Source organism: Lissotriton helveticus, chromosome 2_1 (genome assembly GCF_964261635.1).
Source record: "Lissotriton helveticus chromosome 2_1, aLisHel1.1, whole genome shotgun sequence".
Lineage (NCBI taxonomy): Eukaryota > Metazoa > Chordata > Amphibia > Caudata > Salamandridae > Lissotriton > Lissotriton helveticus.
In genome coordinates, this window is record NC_136059.1 from 1307197044 (window position 1) to 1307211527 (window position 14484).

Here is a 14484-nt window from a genome sequence, read left to right on the forward strand (position 1 = left end):
GGGAAAGGACAATAATAAGACTCTTCTTCAACGAGAAATAGCTTGGATATACCGGCTCCAAGCAATGAAGCCCCACGGGCTTAATGACCGCACTGAATTTAATAGCTTTATTTAACCATGTATTTGGGACACTGACCCATTGTATCATGCTGCGAGCTGTTTATATAATTATTAATCTTGATGCATTATAATCTATGGTTTAGTTACAACGCACGTTCATTTATTTTTCTGCTGCTAGCCGTTTGTACAATCATTATTAATGATGGATTGCAATCCATGTATATTACTAATACATTACGAATACATTAGGGTTTAGTCACATCACACCCTCACACAAGATGGCAGCCTACATTGACAGTCCGTTTTTTAGCTTGTTACTTTCTGGTTGTGACACCCATGTGACCCACCATCACATGATGTATTTTTAAACTTCCGCACACATCGGAATACACCAGCCGTTTCACTTACGAGTGATGCCGAGCAGTTTATTACCAACCGCCGAGAAACGCTACGCGTTCCCTAAGTAAGTAAAGAGATACCTATATATTGATACTCGTGCTTTCTAACTATGGTAGCAACTAATAAATGCAGTTTAATAACCTTGCTATTCTCTTACTCTCCAGCAATCGAGAGTTCACTAGAGTCGAATGTTTGTAAGTATGACCCCTACGGCATGAACCACTTTCACACGAACCGTGCCGACGGCACTTTTTCCGCTTGGTTTTTCGTTTAGTTTTTTTTTTTCACAGCATGTTATCCACATCATTTACGGACGACATTGTGCATGTACACAACCACGAGCCACACTCATGTTACATTGCTTATGCATTAGGAATGAATTATTGATATGGGATATTTTGTTTGTTTTTGCTGATAGTGCTCCTGGAAAAAGGGCTTGGGAGCCCGAAATGCATTGGAGCGTTTGGGAATTTGAAAATGAATGCTTAATTGAATTGAAATATCATATGAGAAGAAATATGAATGTCTTCTGAAAACTTATAAAAAGGAAAAGAGTGGATATGGAAACAATATCTAAACTTCAGAAAAATTACTGTGATGAATAAATGAACATTTCATAACAAACTAACAAAGGAGTCTGTTATTGAGAACCTATTTTGTGCCCACACACAGGAATGCGCTCACAGTACATGCGCGCACTACTTTGAGTTTACTAAGGACATAGCAGGACGGCTAAGTAACCTGTTGGAGCACCCAACCGTAATGCAAGTTTTTTCAAAGACTACAATTTTTTGAATATCATTTAAAATAAAACTTTATTTTGACACTTTAGTGCTGTGCACCTCCACCAGTTATTGATTTCATTTACGCTTACCGCCCCGTGGTAGGTAGCACGCCAGTAACCAAAATGCAATATGATGAGATATCCAAAACTACAGAAGAAAGAGCAAGTACTTTAGCGTTTGGGAATGATGAAACAGAACGAATTTATGCACTAATAAATGAGTATATATCCCAAGTAAACTCAGGCCGCAACAAAGACCAATGCGTCAGACAACTACTTTATTTATCAAGAAGAAAAATAGGTCAGAAACTACATGCCAATACCCTCATAAAATATCACAAAGCTCTTAGAATTCCCCGTGGACTAAGGATAGCGCTCAATCCATCCCTATGCAAAAACTCCAAATCGTTCCTTGAAAAATGGAACGCAATACTCAATAAATGTAGCCTGGATCTTATTTTACTGATTGTGGAAGAACTCTCAAATATAATAATTGAACTTGAGAAAGAGATTAAAGACATCGAGAAAGAACTAGAAGACACAACATCAACTGATGAATGGTCGAAAATTCTTGAAGACACCAAAACCCAACTGGAAAAACACTCTCGGGAAGTTAATGAAAGAAAAATACGCAAATTTAGACGTGACACTCTAGATTACAAACTTGGAGAAGTCTATACCTGGGCTGACGTCTATGCACAAAGACGTAGGAACAAACCGTATAATCAACATACAGACACCTCTTCGTCAGGAAGTGAATCATCAACATGTCGTACAACACAGACAACTAGTGGAATATCGAGAAAACCAACCAAAGAAAAAGACACAACAGCTGTAGAAAATACTCCAACCACATCGGAGCCTTTTTTAGAGGAAGGCCAGAACGAAAAAGAAGACCCAGGAGGGGCCAAAGAAAAAGAAAAAGAGAAAAACCCTCCCAACACCAGGAGTACTCTTCAGAAAAAGGACAACAAGAAGCGGAACACTTAGTCATCAATATTTCAGACACATCATTAACGCAATACGAATTGTCCATATTACAAAAAGGCACCTCTTTTATCCCAACGGCCAAAACCAATCTACTAGAATTGGAAATCAGCACATACAAACTTACACGCAAATTACGGTTACGCCACTTCTTTGATAATATCTTGCCACCTAAAACAGACAGTGAACCAGACCAACTAATGGGTTTAAGACCACCGAGTTCATATATACCTCCATGTAGCCACAAATGTATTGACACCTTTGAAACTCTGGTAAAACTGGATCTTGCTAAATTGAATTACAACAAAAAGATCAGATCGAACTTAACAAAGAAAGATCAGGACACACTGAGAAAGATTGCTAACAACAAAGAAATTAAATGCATCAAAGCTGATAAGGGCGGCGCCCTGGTCGTCCTGAACACCCAAATGTATATAACCAAAATCAATGAACATATAGGGGATTCAGATACCTACATGCGGTTGGAAAGCAACCCAACAATGGCCATAAAAAACTCCTTGAAAGAAATCCTGACGAATGCAGTGGACAAAGGCACCATTAATGAAAGAACCTTTAAATTCCTTTTGGTTGAACACCCCAAAAGCCCTTCTATTCAGATGACTCCAAAAATACATAAGAGCCTGGAGGATCCTCCGTTTAGACCCATGGGGGTCCATTATGATGTCGGGCGGATTGCCTCCGCCAGGCTGGCGGTAGCCACCGCCGGCCTGGCGGAGGCAATCCGCCCAACATCCATTGCCCAATTCCCCCCGCCACATTAGGATGGCGGGGGGACCGCTGCGGTGCAAAACACCGCCCGCCTGTTTTCCGCCCCGGTCACCTTGCGGCCGGGGCGGAATGTGTTACATATGGTGGCGGTGTCTGTTAGACACCGCCAACCATATTACAATGAGCATTTTGTCAGGCCTTTCCGTGGCGGCAATGCCGCCACGGAAAGGCAGGCGGTCTTTGGTTTGGGGGCCCCCAGCGGGCCCCCCTGGTGATGGCCGAGGTGATTGGTGCAATGGGGGGGTACCTGTGGTACCCCCCCGCATTTGCATACACCAAGCAGCAGGCACCGCGGGGTGCCTGCCGCTTCGTGTATGCAAATGCGTGCATTTGATTGTTAGATTCTGGCGGGCGGTGCAGTGAGCACCGCCTGCCACAATGTGGACATGAGGATTGCGCCGGCCACTGTGGCGGGCGCATCCTAATGCACATTTCGGGACCCCCGCCCTCGAGGCGGGCCGTCCCTTTTCCCGATAGGGTGGCGGGCGGGCAATGCCCGCCCGCCACCCTATCGGGAAAAGGGACGGTCCGCCTCGAGGGCCCGCCCGCCATCCTAATGGCCCCTATAGTCTCTACAAGGGGTTCCCTACACGAACCTGTGGGGAAGTTCCTTGATAAATATCTCGAACCGTTTGTCCAACTTATGCGAACTTATGTAAGAGACACCACTGACTTCTTGTTGAAACTGTCAGAGATTTCGGTACAAGAGGATGAAAAATTAATCATGTGTACAGCAGCCGTCAGAGCGCTATATACATCGATTCCACATGGAGGTGGAATAGAGGCCATTGAAAAAACATTAGTCAATAGTGAGATTGAAACACAGATGCAACAATTTCTAATGGAAATAATGATATTCACGTTATATCATAGTTATTTCAAACATGAGAAGGCATGGTACAGACAACTATCCGGAATGTCTATGGGCAACTGCGCAGCACCAACCTACGCGAATTTATACATGAAGGAATTCGAAGACAAGTACATTTACAGTAACGCAACCTGGTCTAACAACCTTAAGATGCATATAAGATACATAGATGATCTATTCTTCATTTGGAAGGATACTAAGGAAAGCTTGACCACTGCACTGACGGAACTCAATACAAAAGGTGACAGGATTGAATTAACCTGGTCTATAAATGAAGACACTATCACATTTTTGGATGTTTCCATTTCTAAAACACCCACAGGATTTGAGACAGACATTTTTCGAAAAAAAAACTGATCGCAACACACTGCATTTTACGAGTTTTCATCAGGGTTCATTAAAGAAACATCTCCCTTACTCCCAAATGTTAAGGGCCAAACGAATCACCTCGAACATGGAACTAAGTAACAAACGAATCAAAGAAATGGGTAATAGATTTGCTGAAAGGGGATACCCCAATGAAATCATACAAAAAGCTGAGGAAAGAGTATCCATGATTACCAGAGAACAAGCATTAAAGAGATCAATGAAATCCAAAGACACCAGAATGGTCCTTGTTTCAAAATTTTCTACAATGAGTTCCACATACAGGAAAATAATTATGCGACATTGGGCAATCCTTTCATCTGAAAGTGAGTTTAACAACATATTTTCGCAACCTCCAATCTTCGCATACACACGAAGCAACAACATTAAGGAAATTCTATCTAAAGAAACCCCTACCCATGAAATCTCCAAAGGAACTTTACCATGCTTGAACTGCAGCAACTGTCATAATGTAATTAAAGGAAACTCCATCTCGCACCCCATGAAAGGACAAACAATCAAACTGCATGTTAATGCCACATGTGACTGGTCTAACCTAATATACATGCTGAAATGTCCCTGTGGAAAAATTTACATTGGTAAAACAGAAAGGAAAATAAAGACACGGCTCAATGAGCATAAATTGAACATACGCACTAAAAATATGAAGTCAAACGTTGCAGCTCACTTCCATGAAATGAAACACAACATTGCGCAACTTAAATTTTTAGTGTTAGAAATCATTGAGAAATGTGAGGGAAAGGACAATAATAAGACTCTTCTTCAACGAGAAATAGCTTGGATATACCGGCTCCAAGCAATGAAGCCCCACGGGCTTAACGACCGCACTGCATTTAATAGCTTTATTTAACCATGTATTTGGGACACTGACCCATTGTATCGGGCTGCGAGCTGTTTATATAATTATTAATCTTGATGCATTATAATCTATGGTTTAGTTACAATGCACGTTCATTTATTTTTCTGCTGCTAGCCGTTTGTACAATCATTATTAATGATGGATTGCAATCCATGTATATTACTAATACATTACGAATACATTTTGGTTTAGTCACATCACACCCTCACACAAGATGGCAGCCTACATTGACAGTCCGTTTTTTAGTTCGTTACTTTCTGGTTGTGACACCCATGTGACCCACCATCACATGATGTATTTTTAAACTTCCGCACACATCGGAATACACCAGCCGTTTCACTTACGAGTGATGCCGAGCAGTTTATTGCCAACCGCCAAGAAACGCTACGCGTTCCCTAAGTGTAAGTAAAGAGATACCTATATATTGCTACTCGTGCTTTCTAACTACGGTAGCAACTAATAAATGCGGTTTAATAACCTTGCTATTCTCTTACTCTCCAGCAATCGAGAGTTCACTACAGTCGAATGTTTAAAAGTATGACCCCCTACGGCATGAACCACTTTCACACGAACCGCGCCAACGGCACTTTTTCCGCTTGGTTTTTCGTTTAGTTTTTTTTTTTTCACAGCATGTTATCCACATCATTTACGGACGACATTGTGCATGTACACAACCACGAGCCACACTCATGTTACATTGTTTATGCATTAGGAATGAATTATTGATATGGGATATCTTGTTTGTTTTTGGTGATAGTGCTCCTGGAAAAAGGGCTTGGTAGCCCGAAATGCATTGGAGCATTTGGGAATTTGAAAATGAATGCTTAATTGAATTGAAATATCATATGAGAAGAAATATGAATGTCTTCTGAAAACTTATAAAAAGGAAAAGAGTGGATATGGAAACAATATCTAAACTTCAGAAAAATTACTGTGATGAATAAATGAACATTTCATAACAAACTAACAAAGGAGTCTGTTATTGAGAACCTATGGTGTGCCCACACACAGGGATGCGCTCACAGTACATGCGCGCACTACTTTGAGTTTACTAAGGACATAGCAGGACGGCTAAGTCACCTGTTGGAGCACCCAACCTTAATGCAAGTTTTTTCAAAGACTACAATTTTTTTAATATCGTTTAAAATAAAACTTTATTTTGACACTTTAGTGCTGTGCACCTCCACCAGTTATTGATGGCATCATAACGATTGCCATCGGAGGAAAAGCAGCGAACGGACCTTACGTCCTCTGTGATCTCCACCGCCATCCTAATATGGCGGTGGGTAAATCTCATTACGATGGCAGAATGATCGCCACTGCCTGCCCGGCGATGCCGATCGTTCCACCATCGTAATGAGCCCCATAGAACTCTAAAACATGTCTCAAGCCTACCAGTGCCCCCTGTACTGCATTTTTAAACTGCCAATTTAGCCTGGCAAAATAAACCTTTTTTCTGTCCTTAACACTCCTTTTTAATACATGTAAGTCACCCCGAGATAGGCCCTAAAGGCTCATAGGGCAGGGTGTATTGTATTGAAAAAGCAGGACATGTGGGTTTACATTTTACATGTCATCATAGTGGAAAACCCCTAAATTAATTTTTAATTACTGTAAGGCCTATCTCTCCCATTGGCTAACATTGGGTTACCTTATTACATTTAATGAGTGCTAATTTTTGATTGGGAGCTGTTAGAAATATCATGTTTGGACTCAAATGAATTGTATTTTAAAATCCTTTTTAATGGTAAAGACAGATTTTAAGTCACAATTCTGGATATAACACTTTTAGAAAGTTCCCTTATAAGTGATTAAAAGGGATTACCAAACAAAAAACAGATTCTTCAGAATATTTCTTAACTTTGCAGTCATCTGATAGTTGGAGCTCGACGGTGCTCCACAAGTCATGGAATTATTTATGCATGCTGTTGTGGCAGGACACAAGGCAAGTCTGCACATGAAAATGTTGTCATGAGCATCATTTAAAAGAATGGATTTTTTAGTACAAAGGAAAGCATTCTATTACTTGCATGGAGATTGAATAAATTCTTACCCCTCCATCGATTGCACCCAGGGCGACAAAGTTGTTAAATAAAGAAAAGACATACTATAATGTTGAAGGCAGTTTAGAAATATCAAGCTCACATGAGGGAGCCCACTTCGCCTTTGAGAACTGAAGATTTTATTAAGAGCTTAAGACCAAAAAATATTGTTCATTATTATTTTTGACTGACATTTTTTTACATGCATGTTTTCTAAATAATCGCATATTGTTTTCATAATATTGAGCAAAGTATTGTTTATGTATTGGGGATGTGTTTTGACATAGTTATATGTAGAGTATGTTTGCGTTGAGGTGTGGGACACATATTCTTTCAATGTTTGTTGTTTTAATTGGTATTTAGAGTCACGTGTTTCATTTAAATTTCTGAGGGAATTTTAAACAGACTATTTATATTTGTGCTAGTTTAATTGGGATCATTATTATTTCGCTAGCATTGTCTACTATTGCGATGGTTTGATGGGGAGTGAATGAAGCGTTTTGGCTGTCATTAACAATTTGCAGGTATAGATTATTTATAGAATTGTGAGGTTATAACAGGGCGGGTGTTTTCTTTGTTACAGTGGGTTTCATTTAGATGTATACGGGAAAGACTTAATTTACAATGTTTCATTTCATATTTGAATGTTTACATTCATAATGTTTTGCCTTTTGTTTCATGTCGAATGACATAGAGAACTGATGTCCATTTTAAGTCTGGAACCCCCCTGACGAAGGGCTGTTTATTGTGAAATGCATTGGGTTAAGGAGACTAAGGCTGCCCAGAATGAACTGTGTATTTCTTCCTGCCATTGAAAAAGGCCTGTATAGTCATTCCTTTAGCATTAGAAAACATTGGGACTCACAAAGTCTTTGATGTGAATTGTGAAATTAGTGTAAAACTGATGGAACTTAACACGGAATAAAATGGATTAAAATGGATTACTAAATAAAAAACAGATTCTTCTGAATCATTCTTGACTTTGCAGTGCGACTGGTGGTAGTAGCGCGATGGTGCTTCACATGTCAAGGACTTTTAGAAAGTTGCCATTTTCTTGCCCTAACCAATTGGTGCCTCCTGCCAGTGTCCTGAGTTACAAGACTGTGAATATCCCTGATACTGGTATTTGTGTATTCCTGCCTGAAAGTGACACAAATGGCACTCAGTGTAGGCAGAATGGGTCTTCCTGCAAGGATGGCTGGGGGTGCAAATGTTCCCTACCCCACTTACACTAGAAAGGGCTTACCTCCAGCACATGCAAAGGAACCTGACATCAGTCGTTTCTCACCCAACCAGACTTCTTGGAGCCCTGGCATGGAAAGGGAAGAACTTTACACAACCAAATGTGGAGATAGCCCAGGATGCCCTCCTCCAATTCAAAGGCTGGCACCAGGTACAAATATTGTACCCTCAGAATGCCTCTTCAATAAACTACTGGGCCTGTCAAAGGCTTCCAAAGCACTGCCTGGACACCCAGACGACTGCCCTGCTGATACCAGAAGACCGTCCTGTTGTTTGAAGGTCTCCTTTGCTGCTTAAAGAACTGGACCGTCTCCTTGAACTCAATACCACCAGAAGTGTATCCAGGGGCTAGTTGGCTTGCTTTGTGTGTGAGCTACAAGGGACATAACAAGCTCTAAAGACCTCGATCCCTGCACTTGGCCTCTGCTGGCATGAAACCTAACCTCCCAAGTGGACCCCAGGTCCTGTACACTTAGAAGTGGTGTTAGAGGGGCTGCTCTTATCTAACCCTAAAAGGTGGGACCTCAAAATCTTTTCAACAAAATGTACCCTGAGAATTGACAGAAGACCGGGACCTACCTGCTAGTCAGTTCCTCAAGGTGCAACACTGTTTGGCCATACTTTTTGGTAGTTCTGCTACGTGCTTCTTTGCAGCAGCAAATTCTGTTCAGCTGAACTTCTTAGTGATGGTATTCAACCCTGTGGAGACCTTGTCTGCTACATCCTGCAGCTTCGCTCCCTGGAGATTTTTTACTTCCAAAAAATGCTGCAAGAGGGCATTCCTGGACTTCATTGCCTGCAAGCAGCAAGCCCAGGACAAGGAGGACATGGTTCACCATGCTGCATTAGGCTATTAACACGGGATTGGATGCGTGCAGATTGGGCCAAAAGCAGGAGCGTCTGTGTCTGTCCAAGCCCAGAGATTGCTGGGCTGGGCTCCTCCTTTTGCCCTGCACTCAACCAATATCATTCCACCCTACGAAACGGTAGACCCTTTCAATCTATATGATGGGTAAAAGAAAGGCAACCTCTTCCAGAGGGAATTAAGGAGGACTTTCATAAAGCCACATCATGGTCATGTAGGGATGCAAAGATTGCCCTGTTGTTAAGCCTTAAGGGGGGGAAAAGCAAGCGAATAAGGGAGGCAAGGGTGTTTTAAAAAAAAATCCTTTTAGCAGCGAAATCTGAATGGGAAATGGAAAGATGGCAGGCCATTAAGAACGCCTTGGACCATAAAGACATGAGAGGCTTCTGGAATCTAGTTAAAACTGGAAAAATTGAGTGTAGGACTACCATCGAGCCAAATATTAGTGAGGAAGCCTGGCGTGTCCATTTTAAAGATTTATATTCAAGCCCACATAATGGATCCAGTGAGATAGGGATGCCGGGTTGCTCTCAAACCTTTGACTCCCCCCGAGACATACTTCCCTGTACCTTGGCTGAGGTATTAGCAGCCCTAGCCAAAGTACTACCAAATAAAGCTTCCGGGTTGGATAGAATCCCTGGGGACCTGTATAGAAATGAACAGGTAGTCTGGGCCCCATACCTCCAGAATTTATTCAATGCTATCTTTATGGCATGCCACCCCTCCCCCCTACGTGGGCCGGGCAGGGATTATTCCTATCTATAAAAAAGGGTCTCCCATAGAACCAGCAAACTACAGGCCAATTGGCCTTATTGATTTAACACAAAAGATTTTTGCTAGGGTGTTACTGGGAAGACTCCAGGAATGGATGTAAGACCTTAATATTTTAACTCCCCTACAAGCAGGCTTTAGATACAAAACATCCACCATAGATCAGTTGTTTAGGCTCCAATTGATCTATTGGAAACATATACTTTTGGAGGGTGGTAGTCTGTACCTTACATTTGTGGATCTTAAATCTGTATTTGATATGGTAGATCTTGACCAGCTGTGAGGTATTTTGTTGGATATGGGAGTACCACCATACTTTTCTCACCAGCTCAAACGCCTCCACGAGGGAACTTTTGCTAGGGTGAGGTTCGGCAAGAATGGGAAATTAACAGCTCCCTTCCCCATTGGAAAGGGGGTGAGGCAGGGTTTCGTGCTCGCGCCGACCCTTGTATCACTCTTTTTCAACGGGTTAATTGAAGACCTTCTTGCCATTAAGGATATTGACTCCTCTAAACTAGGTAACCGCAAATTTCCTGCTCTAATGTTTGCAGATGACACCTTGCTCCTCTCAAAATCACCAATGGGGATGCAGCGTGTCTTAGAGGAATTTAGCCTGTTTTGTAAAAAGAGGAATTTGGAAGTAAATATTAAGAAAACAAAATATATGGTCTTCCATGCTGATTCCACAAATTGCCCGCACCCTAGAATGGATGATAGACCTCTGGAAAGGGTCCCTACTTTTGATTATTTGGGTCTTGCGTTATATGACAAAATGGGGTGGGGACCACATATCAATAAAGCTAATTTAAAGCTTACTCAGGCCATTGGGGGGATCTTAAAAGTACATAAGAGCTGTGCCCTAAAGGTTATAAGCCCGCCTGTAGAAATTTATAAGTTTCAAGCAAGGGGGGCAACTATGTATGGGGCCGAACTGTGGGGACATAGCTTAGCCAATGTCCTTACTGTAACAGAAAATTATTTTATAAGACAAATCTTGTGCTTCCCTAAAAGTACCCCCTTAACACCATTAAGGATGGCCCTGGGAATTCTTCCCATTGCGGACCTAATCGCTTCACACCCACTGCTCTACTGGCGACGGCTCTGGAGTACACCAGAGTTAGGACATTATAGGGAGGAATTAAAGGCTGTAATGTCTACTCTGGGGCGGGCAATATCCTGTGGCTGTCTTTTATTAAAGACTCATTTTGTGCCTTAGGGAGGGAGGACTTATGGTCGGCACCGGAGGAGTCATGCTTAGCTATCTCTAAAAAATCCTTGGCAAGCGCACTGAAGGATTATAAACTGTCATATATTTTACAGACAGTTAATCCTTCTAGTTTAACTCATAGGCTCCTGGACATAAAATCCCACTATAAAATGGAGCTGGTGTTGGATTCTATACAACCACCAATAGCAAAGAAATTGTTCTTGCAATTCAGTATGGGACGTTCCTGCATCAGGCGTTAACTAACAAGTGGGTGGGCGCTACCACTTATCTTTGCCCGGGGTGCCGAGTAGAGGAAGAAGCTGAAACTCATGTGTTGTTCTTCTGCCTGGCACATAAGTGGGCCAGGTCAAAGTGGGTTATTCAACTCTGAAGAACCCTGGGTATCAGAAACTATAAAGAATTCTACCGGGTCATAAAATCTGATACCAATCCAGTTTTTGTTGCTGCAATTTCAAAATTCCTATTTGCTATGTGGTGTAAGCGAAGGTATCTGTTGAAAAACTGATGTGAGAATTATCAATACCCACTCCTATCTGACTAATATTGCGATCCTGGTTTTTGCAAAATCATAGGCTGTAAGCGTAGGCATTTGTCGAAAAACTTAGCATTTTTAGTTTAAATGATATTCTTAATGATTGTTTTTAATCGATTATATTTCCCACAGTGATGAATACCTATTTTTTTCTTATAGAATTTTTATTTGCCTGCTTCCCAATGGGTGAATACTGCTGCTCTGTATGTTGGTACCACTTTATTACATAGTGCCCTCTATGACACTGTACTTATTTATATGAATTTTAAGAGGTTGTTAATTTGTATGTGCTTTTATGGCTGCAACAGTCGAATTAACGTTTTCATGAATGAATGAATGAATAAAGCCACATCTTCCTTTACTAACAACCTTTCTTCCATAATGAGGGGCAACTAGCTCTGAGATTCAAAATGTTGAAAAAAGAATTGACGCTGTGCAGTGACAGTCACAGCAAATTACAGTAGACTTTCAAGTTACAGAGGTCAATCACGATCCTCATCCTGTGGAGGGAGAGGGAGGCCATTATCAATTAACAAAATATTACTACAAGTGAACCACAAAGGCCATTTGACAGTAGCCCGTGGCATGGGGGTGGTGGCACTATTACTTTGAATGAGATCCTTGGAACTACATAAGAAGAATGTACTCAATTGGACCCACCTCAAGCAAAAAAAAAAAGAAAAAGTGAGTTGGAGCAAAGCATGCATGCAAGAAACAAATGACCATGTCCCAACCTGCTACCCTTTCTTGCGGGGGAAATAACAATGACACACAGAGACCAGACAATAACCCAGAAGAATGGATGGACGAGACAACATTTATAAACAATAAACTGATGGAGCATTGTAATCATCTGTTTTAGAAGCTAGAGACATCACTGCAGAACCATTTTTATAAATTTGGAGAACAAAAAACCCCCCATGGCAGATAGGATAACTGCTAAGCATCAGTTGTGCAGTATGGTGGTTACTTGACCCCTGCTGCCACTGTACTCACCCGCTCCCAGATCAACACCATAAGAAGCAATGCACTCCTTACGGCCATCCCGGTTCCGTCACCTAAAAGGGCATCAATAAATGCAGTACAATTAGATTGCTATTTGGCTAAGGAGACTTATAATAAGTCCTGATCTTGTGAAGATGCTTTGCCCTACTACCAGAATGCACCCCCTATATCATTGTATGGAAAATGTTCCACCATTGATTTGGTACCAAGAGAAGATGGCTTGTCCCTTAAAGTGTAAAGTCACATTTTGGTTGAAGAAACTTTCAAGGTTGTGGGAAGATCTGCCTAATTAAGTTCTTTCTGCACGCAGGTGGAGTGAGTGGGCCTACATGCAAAATAGTCTGAAGGGGACTTTGGTGTTATGATCATGAAGAATCCCCACTGGTTAGTAATCTATTATGCTCATCAAGACACTTGTTAAACAATAATAATGCCATCTATGCCCAATATTTAGGATTTTTTTAGGCTTTACATCGAGCCTACAAATCAACCTCTAATTCATGAACTGCATCATGGGTAGAGGTCGGTGCTGAAGCCCAATTACAAGGTGGCAACATATAATCCCTTATTTTTTTGGAACCCCAGAGTGAGGTTGAATTACTACCAAATCATGTTACTACTGTTGATGGTTCTATACTCACTGGTCTACCTGCTCTGGTTGGATCTACTACCACATACCCATTAACCCCCATGAAACTGCATCATATGATAGGACCTCCGTACATAAAAGAAAGTTTAAATTAATTAGAAGGTGTCCGCTCCAAGCACTCAAACACAGATTGGCTGTAATTTATTACTAATTATGAAGATGTTTTTCTCCAAGAAATCTGGATTTCTGATCAATTGCTTTTGAAAGGCTATTCCTCTTTTATTCAGCAAGCCATAGGTCTTCATCGGGCAGGACAAAGGGTAGCCCGGTCACGTCTATTTCTAATAAACTTCCCCCTGTCTGTTTTAGTAAAATTTGGTGCTCTCCCTAATTTTTTAGTTGTTCTGCTTCCTTTCAAGGGTCCTTTCGATATTTTTGCATATACGCTGTTGTTGTAAAAATTTTTATCAAAAATTGTGTGAAGCAATTGAACAATTTGCTTTTTATTTAGAGACTTTTAGTCTGGGCAGCAAACGCAATGTTTACTTTGTGTGCCCTGGAAATTTCAATATGCACACTTGTTTTAATGAATTTACATTTTGAAGACCTATTCCATTTTGAAAACTCACCCTATAAGGATACTGGATATTAGGATTGCCTGTTTATTCCAACCTCTGTTGGCAATAGGGAGGGAAGTAATATCAACATTTAGTTTGCCCTGAACTCTTTGCAATGCTTTCTAACTTCTCAGCCATCAGCAATTGCATTAGCAATCACAATCACCTCGTTACTACCCTGCATTTAAATTTGAATAACCATAATCTAGTAAAAAAGTAAGGCCCAAGTAGGTACACATGAAATAAGGGAGTGAGGATGAAATGTGACAAAGTTGAACCATAGAGTTTTTTAACTGAATTAGTTACAAAACATTCACGGTTTATTTGCCTTGTTTAGACTCTGGGGCTGAGATGTATACCAGTCTTGATAGTTTTGCTTCCATTTGTCACTTTATCTGCACAAAACTGACTTCAAAACTAACATGAGCTACAATTCAACCACATAGATGGTTCAACT

At 41.1% G+C, this 14484-nt stretch overlaps 1 protein-coding gene across 1 annotated transcript in view; it reads right to left on the reverse strand.

The window, feature by feature from the left end:
• Window positions 1-14484, reverse strand: part of CCSER1 (coiled-coil serine rich protein 1) — a 2545713-nt gene that overhangs the window by 1678725 nt on the left and 852504 nt on the right. The window lies entirely within an intron of this gene.